We start from the raw sequence: 14,130 nt of genomic DNA on the forward strand, positions 1-14,130 counted from the left end.
ACGATAAAAATTACAGGCCTCTCCATTCTTCGTAGATGGGAAAACTTGCAGAATAGGCAGTGTGTCAACTACTTATTTTCTTCACTGTAGTATATAGTGTCAGTGTACAGATAACACACTGGCTCACCGGTGACGTCTCTAGTTGAAGTCCTTCATCTTTGCTTATCATCCAGCGCAGACCACCATCACTTCTTCCAGTCAGGACTTGTCTCTGCATAAAATAACACACAGTTATCTAGAGCACTGCTTCCAGAGCACATTCCCCAACTTCTACACTATGCAGCTGAATACAGACGTGCACCCACCATTAATATATAATTAGTAGTGTTGAGCGAGCATGCTCGACACTGCTCGGTACTCGCACGAGCATCACGCTACTCGGGATGTTCGGCGAGCGCCGAGCATTTCCGGTTTACTCGGGCGGGAGCTCGGGTCTCCGCCCTGCATGTTTGGCGCTCTTTACAGAGCCAATAAACATGCAGGGATTGCCAGCCAGTCACTGTAATGCCGCAGCCATGTTGTTTGTGGGCATTACAGTGATTGGCTGGCCGCACAGCATCACCTCGAGTATTTAAAACTGGGCGCCGCCATCTTGGACACAGTCGCTCCGGATCAGACAGTGTAGGGACAGCGCTTCTGATTTAGGGAGAGATATATCCTGTGAAATAGTTAGTGTTGGGTCTGTAAAGGCTGCCAGATCAAACAAACAGTCCTTCTCAGGACTAATATCCATCCCAGATATCAGGCAGGCAGGCAGACAGACTGTATAGGAGACGCAATGGTTAAACCAGCAAACGCTGCATTACAGTCCTTTGTGCTCCTGTTGCTGAAATTGCTGGACTTAGCTTCAGGTCTCGGGGGCCAGGAAAAATCCTTTTTTTTCATCTAAATCCTCTTTTTTTTTCCCTCCTTCACGCTGTACAAATACCCGTCTTATTAACCTTTTGGTGTCCCCCCCCCCCCCCAAAAAAAAAGTGTGTCTCTGATTTTTCAGACACAAATATATCTGTTGAAAATAGTGTGGTGTAGGTCAGAGAAATAGAAGTGTGGTTTTGCAGTTCTATGGGCCATTTGTATCTAAAAAAAACAGTTTGAGTGTGTCGCTCACTGTTCAGCCGCAAATATATATATTTAAAAAAGTCTGGTATACACCAGTAAATTATAACTGTGGTTTTGCTGTTCCACTGTAAAAAATCTCTATTATCCTGCTTTTGGCATTTTTTGCCATAAAAAATAAATAATAGTGTCTCCTGATTGTTCAGACACAAATATATCTGTTGAAAATAGTATGGTGTAGGCCCGAGAAATACAAGTGTGGTTTTGCAGTTCCACGGGTCAAATCTCTGTATTATCCACTTTTGGGCCATTTGTATCTAAAAAAACAGTTTGAGTGTGTCGCTCACTGTTCAGCCGCAAATATATATATTTAAAAAAGTCAGGTATACACCAGTAAATTATAACTGTGGTTTTGCTGTTCCATGGTAAGAAATCTCTCTTATTCAGATTTTGGTATTTTTTCCGTAAAGAAAAACAGTAATAGTTTCTCCCTGATTGTTCAGATTGTTTAAAAGAGTCGGGTGTAGGCCAGAGAAATAGAACTGTGGTTTTCCTCTTCCACAGTTCTAATCTACTTTTTATTACCCTTTTTTCCATTGATAGTGCGAGTTTAAGCTATTTTACTTCCTTTACAATGGGCAAGGCGTGTGGCAAGGGACGTGGAAGTGGACGTTCTGGTGATGGTGCATGCAGAGGACGTGGCCATGGCCAAGGTGAAAATGTGCCACAACCAACAGCCACATCTTCTCGCTCCCACTTCTTGACCGAATTACTAGGGAAGCACAGAACAACACCAGTATTGCGAACTGATCAGTGTGAACAGGTTATTAATTGGATAGCAGATAATACTTCCAGTTACCTGGGCACCACCACCTCCGGCCTGTCTTCCACACAGTCGACTCTTAGTAGCCGTGAGTCTCGACTGCATACTCCTCCTCACCCTGATGCTCCTTCCTCCCACCATGCCGAGTGTCGTCAGACAGCAACTGATCACACACTTGGACACTCTGAGGAGCTGTTCACTGGTCCATTTCCAGATTTGTGCCCCTCACCTGCTCCGCTTGAAGTGATGGAAGAGGAGAACCCATGTAGCAATGCCTAAATATTTGAACAGCCACAGCCACAGGAAGTCGACGCTGGCAATTTGTCACAAGAGGTGGACGATGACGAGACACAATTGCCAGGAAGTGAGGAGGAGGATCGTGGTGCGGAAGTCGAAGAGGAGGAGGTGGTGGATGATCTAGTAACTGACCCAACGTGGCAGGAGGACATGCAGAGTGAGGCCAGCAGCACACAGAGGGAGGGAGGCATAGTACCCCAACAGGCAGGAAGAAGCAGTGTGGTAGCCACAGACAGAAGGCGGGCAACCGTTCCCCGTAACACCAACACGAGGGACATTGCCAGTACAACCGGTAGGTCTTCCAGAGTCTGGAATTTTTTTAAAGACTCTGCTGATAACCCCAAAAAGGCCATTTGTACCACCTGCCATGCCAGCATCAGCAGGGGTGACAAAACTACCAGCCTGATCACCACCAGCATGATCAGGCACATGGCAGCAAAGCACCTGACTTTGTGGGGCGAACCCCAGGGTCCACGACCAGTGTCAGCGTGTCACGCTGTCTCAGTGTACTGGAGGTAGGGGGCCTAAGCTGACCCTAAGCTGGGGCCCTGACTAATCCCTCTACCTGGAGGTACTGTTAAAGGTACAGAGGTCCAGGCCGCCAGCGTAACCCCTACCTCCTGAGGATCCCTGCACCTAAGTAATCTAGTCCTGAGAAGGACCCCTGATCACAACAAAAGGGGACAGGTAATAATATGCCCACACTCAGTACTTAGACGAACGAGACAGTACAAGGGTAAAACCAAAACCACCTTGCATACAAAAACTACACAACTACAACAGAGGGAACACCCACGGGAAAGGAGATAAATGATAAAGCGAGGAAGGGAAAAAACACTCCAAATACACTTAGCTCTGAAACTCCAAATACCACGATCCGCTCTGTTAGTCTGCATGAAATGCTTTCACCGACACTTCCCTAACAGACCGGCAGGCATTTGAAGGAGTCCCACTACAGCAGCATTGATTGCAGCTGGGCGAGGCTGGACCTCGTCTAGCACAGAGAGAGAGAGAGTTAACTCCCTCACTGCCGAAAAACACAAAGCACCAAAAACTCAGCTGCGAGAAGTCAGGCTGTGTAATCGTGACGATCTTCGTGGCGACACACCCGTGACACAGCGGGTGTCACCACTGCTTCTTCCGCTGTTGTGCGTGCAATAGAACCCCCTGTTGTGTGTGCAAGGCAATCCCCTGTCCATACTGCTTGCAAAGATGCCCCCTCCTCTCAGTCTTCACTTGTTATGGCATTTTCTCAAGAAACAGCATCAACGTCCACATCCACGTCCCACCACAGCGTTCAATTGTCCATATCCCAGACCATTGAACGAAAGCGGAAATTCGCAGCTAACGCCCCACAGGCCACAGTCCTAAATTTGCACATTTCACGACTGCTTGCGTTGGAAATGCTGCCTTTTAGGCTGGTGGAGACAGAATCCTTCCGCAACCTTATGGCGGTGGCCGTCCCTCGGTACTCGGTCCCTAGCCGACACTATTTTGCCCGGTGTTCCTTCCCCGCACTACACAAGCACGTGACCCAAAACATCTGCTGTGCCCTCAACAACGCAGTTACTAGGAGAGTCCACCTGACAACGGACACGTGGACAAGTGCTTGTGGCCAGGGACGGTACATCTCCCTGACGGCACACTGGGTAAACAAAGTGGAAGCAAGGACCCAGTCGGACCTTGGGACGGAGCACATCCTCCCCACACCGAGGATTGCGGGCCCTATGTCAGTCAGAGTTGCCCCCACAGTGTACAGCTCCTGCGCATCATCCTCCTCATGTTCAGCCTCCATCTCAGATATCACCACAGTACTGCCTCCGCCAAGCGGCAACAGGCTGTGCTGAAACTCCTAAGCTTAGGTGAGAAACCTCACACTGCTTGTGAGTTGTGGACAGCTGTGAAAGAGCAGGCAGATCTGTGGCTGAGACCGCTGAACCTACATCCAGGCCTGGTCGTGTGTGACAATGGCCGTAACCTGGTGGCGGCTCTGAGGCGAGGCGAGATCACACACGTACCATGCCTGGCTCATGTGCCAAGGCCGTCGATATTCAGGTCAGACTCCACACATAAGACCTCAGGAGGGGACCTGGATGTCTGACATTTGTACCATCTTGACAAACTTTGAGGAGTCCACCCAGATGGTGAGTGGCGATGACGCCATCATTAGCGTCAGCATTCCACTTGTCTGTCTTTTGCAACGCTCTCTGCAGAGAATTAAAGAGGAGGCATTGCAGCCAGAGTATGATGAGATGGATCAAGAAGCCGTAGCGGTCGATTACACACAGCCCAGCCTCATCTCATCCCAACGTGCATTGGGGGACAATAAGGGAGAGGAGGAGGAGGAGGAAGAACAGGAGCTTGTATCATGCGCTGTAGATGGTAGTACCTGTACAACTGTCATACTGTCAGTTCAGCGTGGGTGGCCTGAGGACAGGGGGGGTGGAGGAGGAGGAGGAGAGCATGGTCAGTCGTCATCTTGGTGAGGACACTGAAGTCTTGCCCGTTACCAGTCTGGCACGCATGGCTGACTTTATGTTACGCTGCCTTAACCGTGACCCTCGAGTTGTCAAAATGTTGGGTGACAGTCATTACTGGTTGGTGACACTTTTAGACCTCCACTACAAGGAGAACTTTCACTCTCTTATTCCTGAGGTGGAGAGGTCTACAAAAATGAGGCAGTACCAGAAGGCCCTTGCTGCAGAACTGTTAAAAAAGTTCCCAGCTGAACACGCTAGCGGCAGAGGTCACAGTTCATTGACCAACCAAGGCGTACAAGCGAGAGAGAGGCAACTCCAATCCAGCAGAGGCAGGGGAACACTGTCAACATTCTGGGACAGTTTTCTGAGATCCGCCCAGCTTACAGGCCCTGAGGCGCGGGGTACTCTCACAAGGAGTGGAAAGTTTCAAAAGATGGTGAGGGAGTACCTTGCCGACCGTACCAGCGTCCTCCGTGATTCCTCTGTGCCTTTTAATTATTGGGTATCCAAGCTGGACACTTGGAATGAACTCGCTCTGTATGCCTTGGAGGTCCTGGCCAGCCCTGCCGCTAGCATGTTATCGGAGCGTGTTTTTAGTGCCGCTGGGGGAATTATAACTGATAAGCACACTCGCCTGTCAACTGACAATGCTGACAAGCTGACCCTTATCAAAATGAACAAGGGCTGGATTGGGCCAGACTTATCATCACCACCAAATGACAGCAGAGTAACATAAAGTCAAATCCACTGTGTTTTTTTGGGAGGTGTATTCACATGCACCACTTCACACCCACACATGGGTATACGCTTCCTCATTTCGGCTGTTTTATGTTCTTCTCCTTATCCTCAGCCTCCTCCACCGCTATACCACCAGGGTGACCGTGGTCCGTGTTGCCATTATTGAAAGTTCCTCCGTCCTTATTTTTGTCAGCTTTTGCTTGGAAGGCATAAGCAAAGACTGTGGGAGACCCACTCCAGAAATAAGGAGAATAATATTTTTAAGATGCTGTACTGTATGGCTCTTGTAAGGGGCATTGCAAGTTCCTCCGTCCTAATTTTTGGCAGCTTTTGCTTGGAAGGCATAAGCAAATACTTTGGGAGACCCACTCCCCAATCATAGGAATAATGTTTGTAATATGCTGTACTGTATGGCTCTTGTAAGGGGCATTGCAAGTTCCTCCGTCCTAATTTTTGGCAGCTTTTGCTTGGAAGGCATAAGCAAAGACTATGGGAGACACACTCCCCAATAATGGAAATAATGTTTGTAATATGCTGTACTGCATGGCTCTTGTAAGGGGCACTGCAAGTTCCTCCGTCCTAATTTTTGGCAGCTTTTGCTTGGAAGGCCTAAGCAAAGACTATGGGAGACACACTCCCCAATAATGAGAATAATGTTTGTAATATGCTGTACTGTATGGCTCTTGTAAGGGGCATTAAAACCATCTTGTTAAGCTACTGTGACCTCCACGTCTCTTCCAAGGGGCATTCAAACCGTCTTGTTAAGCTACTGGGAACTCCACGTCTTTTCCGAGGGGCATTAAAACCGTCTTGTTAACCTACTGTGACCTCCACGTCTCTTCAAAGGGGCATTAAAAGCGTCTTCTTAAGCCACTCTGAACTCCACAGCTCTTCCAAGGGGCATTGAAATGTTGTTTTTAATTACCTCTAACCTCCATGACTCTTCCAACGGGCATTGCATTTCCTCCTAATTTTAGTCAGCTTTTGCTTTTCAATGAAAAGGCGAAAACTAAGGGAGACCCACTCCTCAATAATGGGTAGAAGGTTTTTAGTACGCTGTAATCCACGTCTGTTTCAAGGGACATTGCAGTTCCTCATAATTTTTGGAAAGGCTTCCATTCACTGCTTAGGTCAACACTGTACAGGAGACCCAGTTGCTAAAAATGGAAAAAACGGTTTAGTTAAGGCCCTCTGACCTCCATGTCATTTCCAAGGGGCATTGGAGTGCCTCAAAATTTTTGGCAGGCATTGCACTCACTGTATGCCCTATAACTATGTAGCCGAACTGCTCATTTTGTTACAGAAACATATCCTACAAGACATATGTGGTTGACTGGTCTGATATTGATGTGAATGGCCCCTGTTCCTCCTGCTCTTTCTCCTTTGCCACTACCTCATCCATCATTTATCACCTGAAGCTTTGTTTTAACGGGAGTCATAGAACTGGGATAGTAGCAGGAAAACATCCAGCAATCCTCGGAGGAGGTTGGATATGCACCAAAACACTGACCACCTCAGGCCTAGCCGCTACTACATACATGCGCTTGTGTAGCGCCCCGAGGGTTCGGTCGCTACAGGGGTATTGCACCTCAACCAGAGGTGTGATATTCCACTCCCGGGTAAGGATGGTGTGTGGACCGGGACTCAGTTAGCTGCATGCATCACACCCACCCCATTTCCGGGGGACAGCTCAACGGTGCTCCCATTAGTACAGTAATGCAGGCACGACAGAACATGTCCCTGGCTGGAGTGGGGAGGGGGGAGGAAAAGCCAGTAATGCAGGCACGACAGAACATGTCCCTGGCTGGAGTGGGGAGGGGGGAGGAAAAGCCAGTGATGTAGGAGCAGGAGGCGATGGTTTCTGGGCATAGGTAGGAGCCCATTGGTTGCAAGTCACCTGGGCTCATACACAGAGAGGGAGGTATATAAGGTGGGCACCATCTTAGTTCTGGGTCAGTTCAGTCAGTGGAGTAAGAGAAGGAGCTCAGCCATAGAGGGCTGACAGGGAGCTGTGGCTCAGTCTGGGCCCAGCTCCACGAGGCAGGCCTGGAGTGGAGGCCAGAGCCAGAGGAGAGGAACGGAAACAGAAAGGAACAGAAAGGAAAGTAAGAAGGAACAGAACACCAAGAGAGGCCCAGAGACACGAGGGCAGAAGGAACCCTAAGGACCCAGGAGATTGCGGGTGACGGGTTGGCAGAACAGGGTATCGGATCCCAAATTGGTGGAGGCGACTAATCCTTAACCAAGGACCGGCGGTCGTGACCATTTACTGGTGCGACCCCTCACTACACCTACCAGAAAGGCACACCACATAGGGTCAGGGAAGTGGACACCCAGTCTTCCCAGGAGAAGACCCGAGGCAGCTGGACAGAGGTAGTGTCACTGGTGGGGCACGGCTGACGAAAGGATAGAAGGGAGTCCTGTGCCACACTCCGGAATTACCTGGGGGTTGACCGAGCCCCCTGCCTGGTGGATGCAGCACGGCTCGGGCGGTCCTACCTGCGCACAAGTGACCTGGATGAGAACTGTGAGTAAAGAACTTGAACTGCAATACCTTGTCTCTGTGCTTTCTCACCGCATACAGCACTACTAGTGCTGGGACGCCCGCACCATCACCCCCATCATCCACATTCCCTGCCCTGAGGCCATACTCTTCCCGTGGGGAGTCATCCTATCTTTAGCTGCGCACACCACACCAGCCTCAGCGGACTGCCTCGCAGCGGCGGTACACCCTGACCGCAATCCACGGGTGGCGTAGTCGGACATTAAACCACAAAAACCCTATAAAGACTGCCACTGGTTTGACCACCCTGAGCCACGGGACCGGGTCGCCGCCACGGAGACTACAACCCCCAGAGACCCGGCTCTGGGTATCCCACACATGTGCCCACATGGCCCAGGGGGTGCGTCAACTTTGGCGTAGTCGGCAGCATCGTTACCAACCTGCCACAAACGGGTATTGCGTGCCTGAAAAAGACTTTGCACTTACCTGAGTGAAGTTTCCCACCATCCGGAGCCGTTTCCCGCCATCTTCAGTCGTCTCCCGCCATCTTCAGTCGTTTCCCGCCATCTTCGGCCGTTTTCCCGCCGTCGGACGCCATCTTTGGGACGCTGCGCGGGAAGAAGAGGGGCGTGGACGTCAAAAACGCGACGCCGCGCGGGAATAAGAGGGCGTGGACGTCAAAAACGCGCGAAGTCCGAAGCCCCGCCCCACGCGCTGACGCCGCACAAGGTCCTGGAAGGAGTCCAGCGAGCGCTGACGTCAGCAGCGCGCGACGCCAGGTCCTCAACGCAGACCATCGCGAGCGGAGCCGCGGCCTAAAGAAGAGGATCACCGGAAGGTAGGCCACGGTTTACCGGGGGGGAGGAAGACATCAGGAACGGAGAGCAAGATGGCGGACCGGCAGCAGACTAAGCTGCCCAGCATCGGCAGTGCCCCAGCCGTCGCGGGTCCCGACCAGCGCCAGGAGAAGACGCGTGACGCAGGAGCGGTCGCGGGAGCAGGTAAGAGGAGTCTCCCTGTCCCGGACGCTGCCAGCGTCAGCCTGCTCCCGGGCCCCCAGGTGGAGCCGCCGATCCCGGGCGCTGCAGACACCGACCTGCTCCAGACCCCGCAAAAAGCCCGGCAGCCGAGCCCTCCAGCCCTCGGCGCTGCCACCACCAGCCCGCGCCCTCTGACCCCGGGCGTCATCAACAGCGGCCCTCTCCAGGCCCCGCCGCAAGGCCCACTGCACCGCTGTGCAAGGGGCTGGTATGCCCTCAACATCCACCGGGTGGGCGCAGAGAGTCACACTTCAGAGGACCCAGACAGGTCTGAAGATCAATATGAGGAAGGAGCATCAGGAGGATTCCGCTACTAGTGAGTGGCAGAGTACCTGTGTACATAGTTGCCCGTCAGGGTAAAAAGAACTGTTTGTCTGATACAAAGTTGATCCCGATTGAACTGTTACCTGGCTGAGGACTGAGAGCAGCCATCCCTCTTCCCTACCTGGCTGAGGACTGAGAGCAGCCATTCCCCTAATAGAAAAATGGACACCTGGTCGCAAGTTGCACAGTGGCCTGTGAAGAAGATAATCTACTAAAAAAATAAATAAATAAATAAATGTTTTACCTGAAAAAGTTTGATATACTGAATAGTTTTATATGCTGCTAGAAAATGTTATATGACAAAAGAGTTCCAGTAGTATTGACAATATCTAATGAACGAAAAGTGTTGAAAAAGAGGAAAGTGTTTCCCATAAAGGGAGTTGAACAATGTCGTCCGTTTTCTAATGTAAAAAAGTTTTGAAAAAGTATTGTATGTTTTTGAATTGTCTTTACTCTTTTCCAGCCCAAGGACGTGCTGTGGTTTACCGGGGTGAAATGTAGCGCCCCGAGGGTTCGGTCGCTACAGGGGTATTGCACCTCAACCAGAGGTGTGATATCCCACTCTCGGGTAAGGATGGTGTGTGGACCGGGACTCAGTTAGCTGCATGCATCACACCCACCCCATTTCCGGGGGACAGCTCAACGGTGCTCCCATTAGTACAGTAATGCAGGCACGACAGAACATGTCCCTGGCTGGAGTGGGGAGGGGGTAGGAAAACACAGTGATGTAGGAGCAGGAGGGGAGGGTTTCTGGGCATAGGTAGGAGCCCATTGGTTGCAAGTCACCTGGGCTCATACACAGAGAGGGAGGTATATAAGGTGGGCACCATCTTAGCTCTGGGTCAGTTCAGTCAGTGGAGTGAGAGAAGGAGTTCAGCCAGAGAGGGCTGACAGGGAGCTGTGGCTCAGTCTGGGCCCAGCTCCACGAGGCAGGCCTGGAGTGGAGGCCAGAGCCAGAGGAGAGGAACGGAAACAGAAAGGAACAGAAAGGAAAGTAAGAAGGAACAGAACACCAAGAGAGGCCCAGAGACACGAGGGCAAAAGGAACCCTAAGGACCCAGGAGATTGCGGGTGATGGGTTGGCAGAACAGGGTACCGGATCCCAAATTGGTGGAGGCGACTAATCCTTAACCAAGGATCGGCGGTCGTGACCATTTACTGGTGCGACCCCTCACTACATCTACCAGAAAGGCACACCACATAGGGTCAGGGAAGTGGACACCCAGTCCTCCCAGGAGAAGACCCGAGGCAGCTGGACAGAGGTAGTGTCACTGGTGGGGCACGGCTGACGAAAGGATAGAAGGGAGTCCTGTGCCACACTCCGGAATTACCTGGGGGTTGACCGAGCCCCCTGCCTGGTGGATGCAGCACGGCTCGTGCGGTCCTACTTGCGCACAAGTGACCTGGATGAGAACTGTGAGTAAAGAACTTGAACTGCAATACCTTGTCTCTGTGCTTTCTCACCGCATACAGCACTACTAGTGCTGGGACGCCCGCACCATCACCCCCACCATCTACTACACTGCCCTGGGGCTGCCCTCTTCCCGTGGGGAGTCACACTACCTCAGCTGCATACACCATCAGCCCCAGCGGTCTGCCTTGCAGCGGCGGTTCGCACTGACCGCAATCCACGGGTGGCGTAGTCGGACATAAAACCATAAAAACCCCTATGAAAGACTGCCATTGGTTTGACCACCCCGAGCCACGGGACCGGGTCACCGCCACGGAGACTGAAACCCCCAGAGACCCGGCTCCGGGTAACCCCACACACGTACGTACACGACCCAGGGGGCGCGTCACTTGCATTCCAAGAAAACAAAGCAGATGCTAACTTCTATCATCATCTTCATCATGCTCCTCACCTTGGCACTCTCAACTCCCCTGATGGAGAAGCCAGGCTCACCGGAGGAGCATGGTTCTCTGGTGGGCTCGTCCAATGCTGCCCTAAAGCAGGTCGGGCTAAGAAAAGTGTGTGGGGGGATGTTCCAAGGAGAAATAGGGGCTGCTGGGGACCGTTTATGGACACCCGGCTGCCCCCAGGCGGCTGGGGACCGTGTGTGGACACCCGGCCGCGGGGCGGCTGGGGACCGAGTATGGACACCCGGCCGCCCCTTGGCGGCTGGGGACTGAGTATGGATACCAGGCCGCCAACGCAGCCATGACATGGTGGCCAGATTCCACCTCCACATGCCTAAAAGGCCCAATTTCAAGTGCAAGCAAGCAAGCAGTATGGTATTGCAGCCTGGGGGTGGGTGGGTGGGTGTCAGGCTGCATACTTGCGCTTGCATTGCAAGGAATGGGAGAGGTAGAATTAAACACTGCCCTGGGACAAGGACTTGAACGGGGATAGTTGCAAGTCTGCAACGACAGGTGCAGGGTGGGAGGCATCTTCGCATGTACCATGAACAGGGGTTTGGCATGCACACACTACAGCGGAATAGGCTGTCCTTCCCACTAAATGCACTGGGGAGGGCACAGGTAATGTATTGGTATGCGCGCTTAATCTTATGTATAAGGCACACCGGGACAAATAGGGGCGGCTGGGGACTGAGTATGGATACCTCGCTGCCGAAGCAGCCATGAGGTAGTGGCCAGCTTCAGCCTCCTCCAAACTAAAAGGCCCCATTTCAAGTGCAAGCTAGCAGTATGGCATTGCAGCCTAGGGGTGGGTGGGTGGCAGGCTGCACACTTACGCTTGCATTCCAAGAAAACAAAGCAGATGCTAACTTCTATCATCATCATCATGCTCCTCACCTTGGCACTCTCAACTCCCCTGATGGAGAAGCCAGGCCCATCGGAGGAGTCTGGTTCTCTGGTGGGCTCGTCCAATGCTGCCCTAAAGCAGGCCGGGCTAAGAAAAGTGTGTGGGGGGATGTTCCAAGGAGAAATAGGGGCGGCTGGGGACCATGTGTGGACACCCGTCCGTGGGGCGACTGGGGACCGAGTATGGATACCAGGCCGCCAACGCAGCCATGATGTGGTGGCCAGATTCTGCCTCCACATACCTAAAAGGCCCAATTTCAAGTGCAAGCAAGCTAGCAGTATGGTATTGCAGCCTGGGGGTGGGTGGGTGGCAGGCTGCATACTTGCGCTTGAATTGCAAGGAATGGGGGAGGTACAATTGAACACGACCCTGGGACAAGAACTTGCACGGGGATAGTTGCAAGTCTGCATCTTCTGATGCAGCAAGGATGACTTCTGATGGGCACACTTTTAGGCAGTGACCTGGGTGTCAGAGATGCTTCAAGGGGTCTTCCCCATGCTGTTCCCATGTCTTTTCAGCACTGTATGCATGTGTCACACAGCACATGGCCAGATAAGGTTGTAAAATGTTAAAATGACATTTCCCGGTGAATGCATTTGTCACAGTTGAAAGCAATACAAAAGTGCAAAAACGCATAAAAAATGCTACTTGTGAACATAGCCCAAGATGTGGAGGAGTGTTTTTTCGGGGGGTTATTTATTTGACCTAATACACAAGTCTTTACCCTGGAAAGGAACTTCCTTAACATATTTCACAGGAAAGCAGTTTCAGTTTCGTTTTTGAACGTTTTATTGTGAGCCCTTAAAAGTGGCTTAATACCTCTGACCACGTTGTTGACAGCAGTGACCTGGGGGTCAGAAATGCTTCCTGGGGCGATCCCCATGCTGTCCCCATGTCATTTGAGTACTGTCGCTATCGTTTTGGGCACTTGTTAGGCTTTTAAAAGACTGCCGGGGGTGCCGCCGCAAAAATGCTCGGGTCTCCCATAGACTAACATAGGGCTCGCTGCTCGGGTTGAGCACCCGAGTATCACGGCGAGCTCGGCCCGAGCTTCGAGCACCCGAGCATTTTAGTGCTCGCTCAACACTAATAATTAGTTATTATGCAACCCACAATTCCTAATAAAAATTGTAATCCACCAGTGTGCCCCTACTAACTATAAATAGCCATTTTCCCTTCTCAATAAATATATAAATTAATTAGAACCTGTACTCTTTCCCCAATTTCATTACTAGTCACACTCCGTCATCCTCAGTGCCCCCACTCTGTACCTCCCGCTCCCGATTCATTATATTTACATGCACCCCTCTGCCCCAATTCATTATGTCTAGTGATGAGCAAGTGTGCTCGTTTAACCCTTTAAATGAGCATGCTCAGGTACTCGCCGAGTACTTTCAGCGTCTTCGGCATTTCAGTAACAGCCGCCACGGCTGCATGTTTTCAATCTGTTAGACAGCTGTGACACATGCAGGGATAGCCTGTCAAACAAAGGGTTAAACAAGCACGCTCGCTCATCACTAATTATGTCATGTCTTCTCTCTCTCCCACCCTCTATTCATCATCATTGACCGTCTCTCAATTCATTATCACTTGTTTTCTCCCACTGTCAATTCATCATCATTTGCTCTCCCCACCCCCACCTTCAATTCATCACTTGCTGTCCCTCGTCCCCCACCCTCAATTCATCATTTGCTCTTTCCACCATCAATTCATCATTTGCTCTCCCCACCCCCAACTCCCAATTCATCATTTGCTCTCCCCACCCCCCACTACCAATTCATCATTTGCTCTCCCCCCTCCACTCCCAATTTGTCAATTACTCTCACCACCCCATACTCTCAATTCATCATTTGCTCTTCCCACCCCTGACTCCCAATTCATCATTTGCTTTCCCAACCCCCCCACACCCAATTCATCATTTGCTCGCCCTACTCCCAATTCATCATTTGCTTTCACCACCCTCACTCCCAATTCAGCATTTGCTCTCACCACCCCCACTACTAATTCATCATTTGCTTTCTCCACCCCCACTCCTAATTCATCATTTGCTGCCCCCCAAGACCATTTTATTATTTCTATTTAAAAAAAGTTTTATATGCTTACCT

Source organism: Phyllobates terribilis, unplaced genomic scaffold (genome assembly GCF_046119375.1).
Source record: "Phyllobates terribilis strain yellow unplaced genomic scaffold, ASM4611937v1 Scaffold_11__3_contigs__length_659146591, whole genome shotgun sequence".
In the NCBI taxonomy this organism is placed as follows: domain Eukaryota; kingdom Metazoa; phylum Chordata; class Amphibia; order Anura; family Dendrobatidae; genus Phyllobates; species Phyllobates terribilis.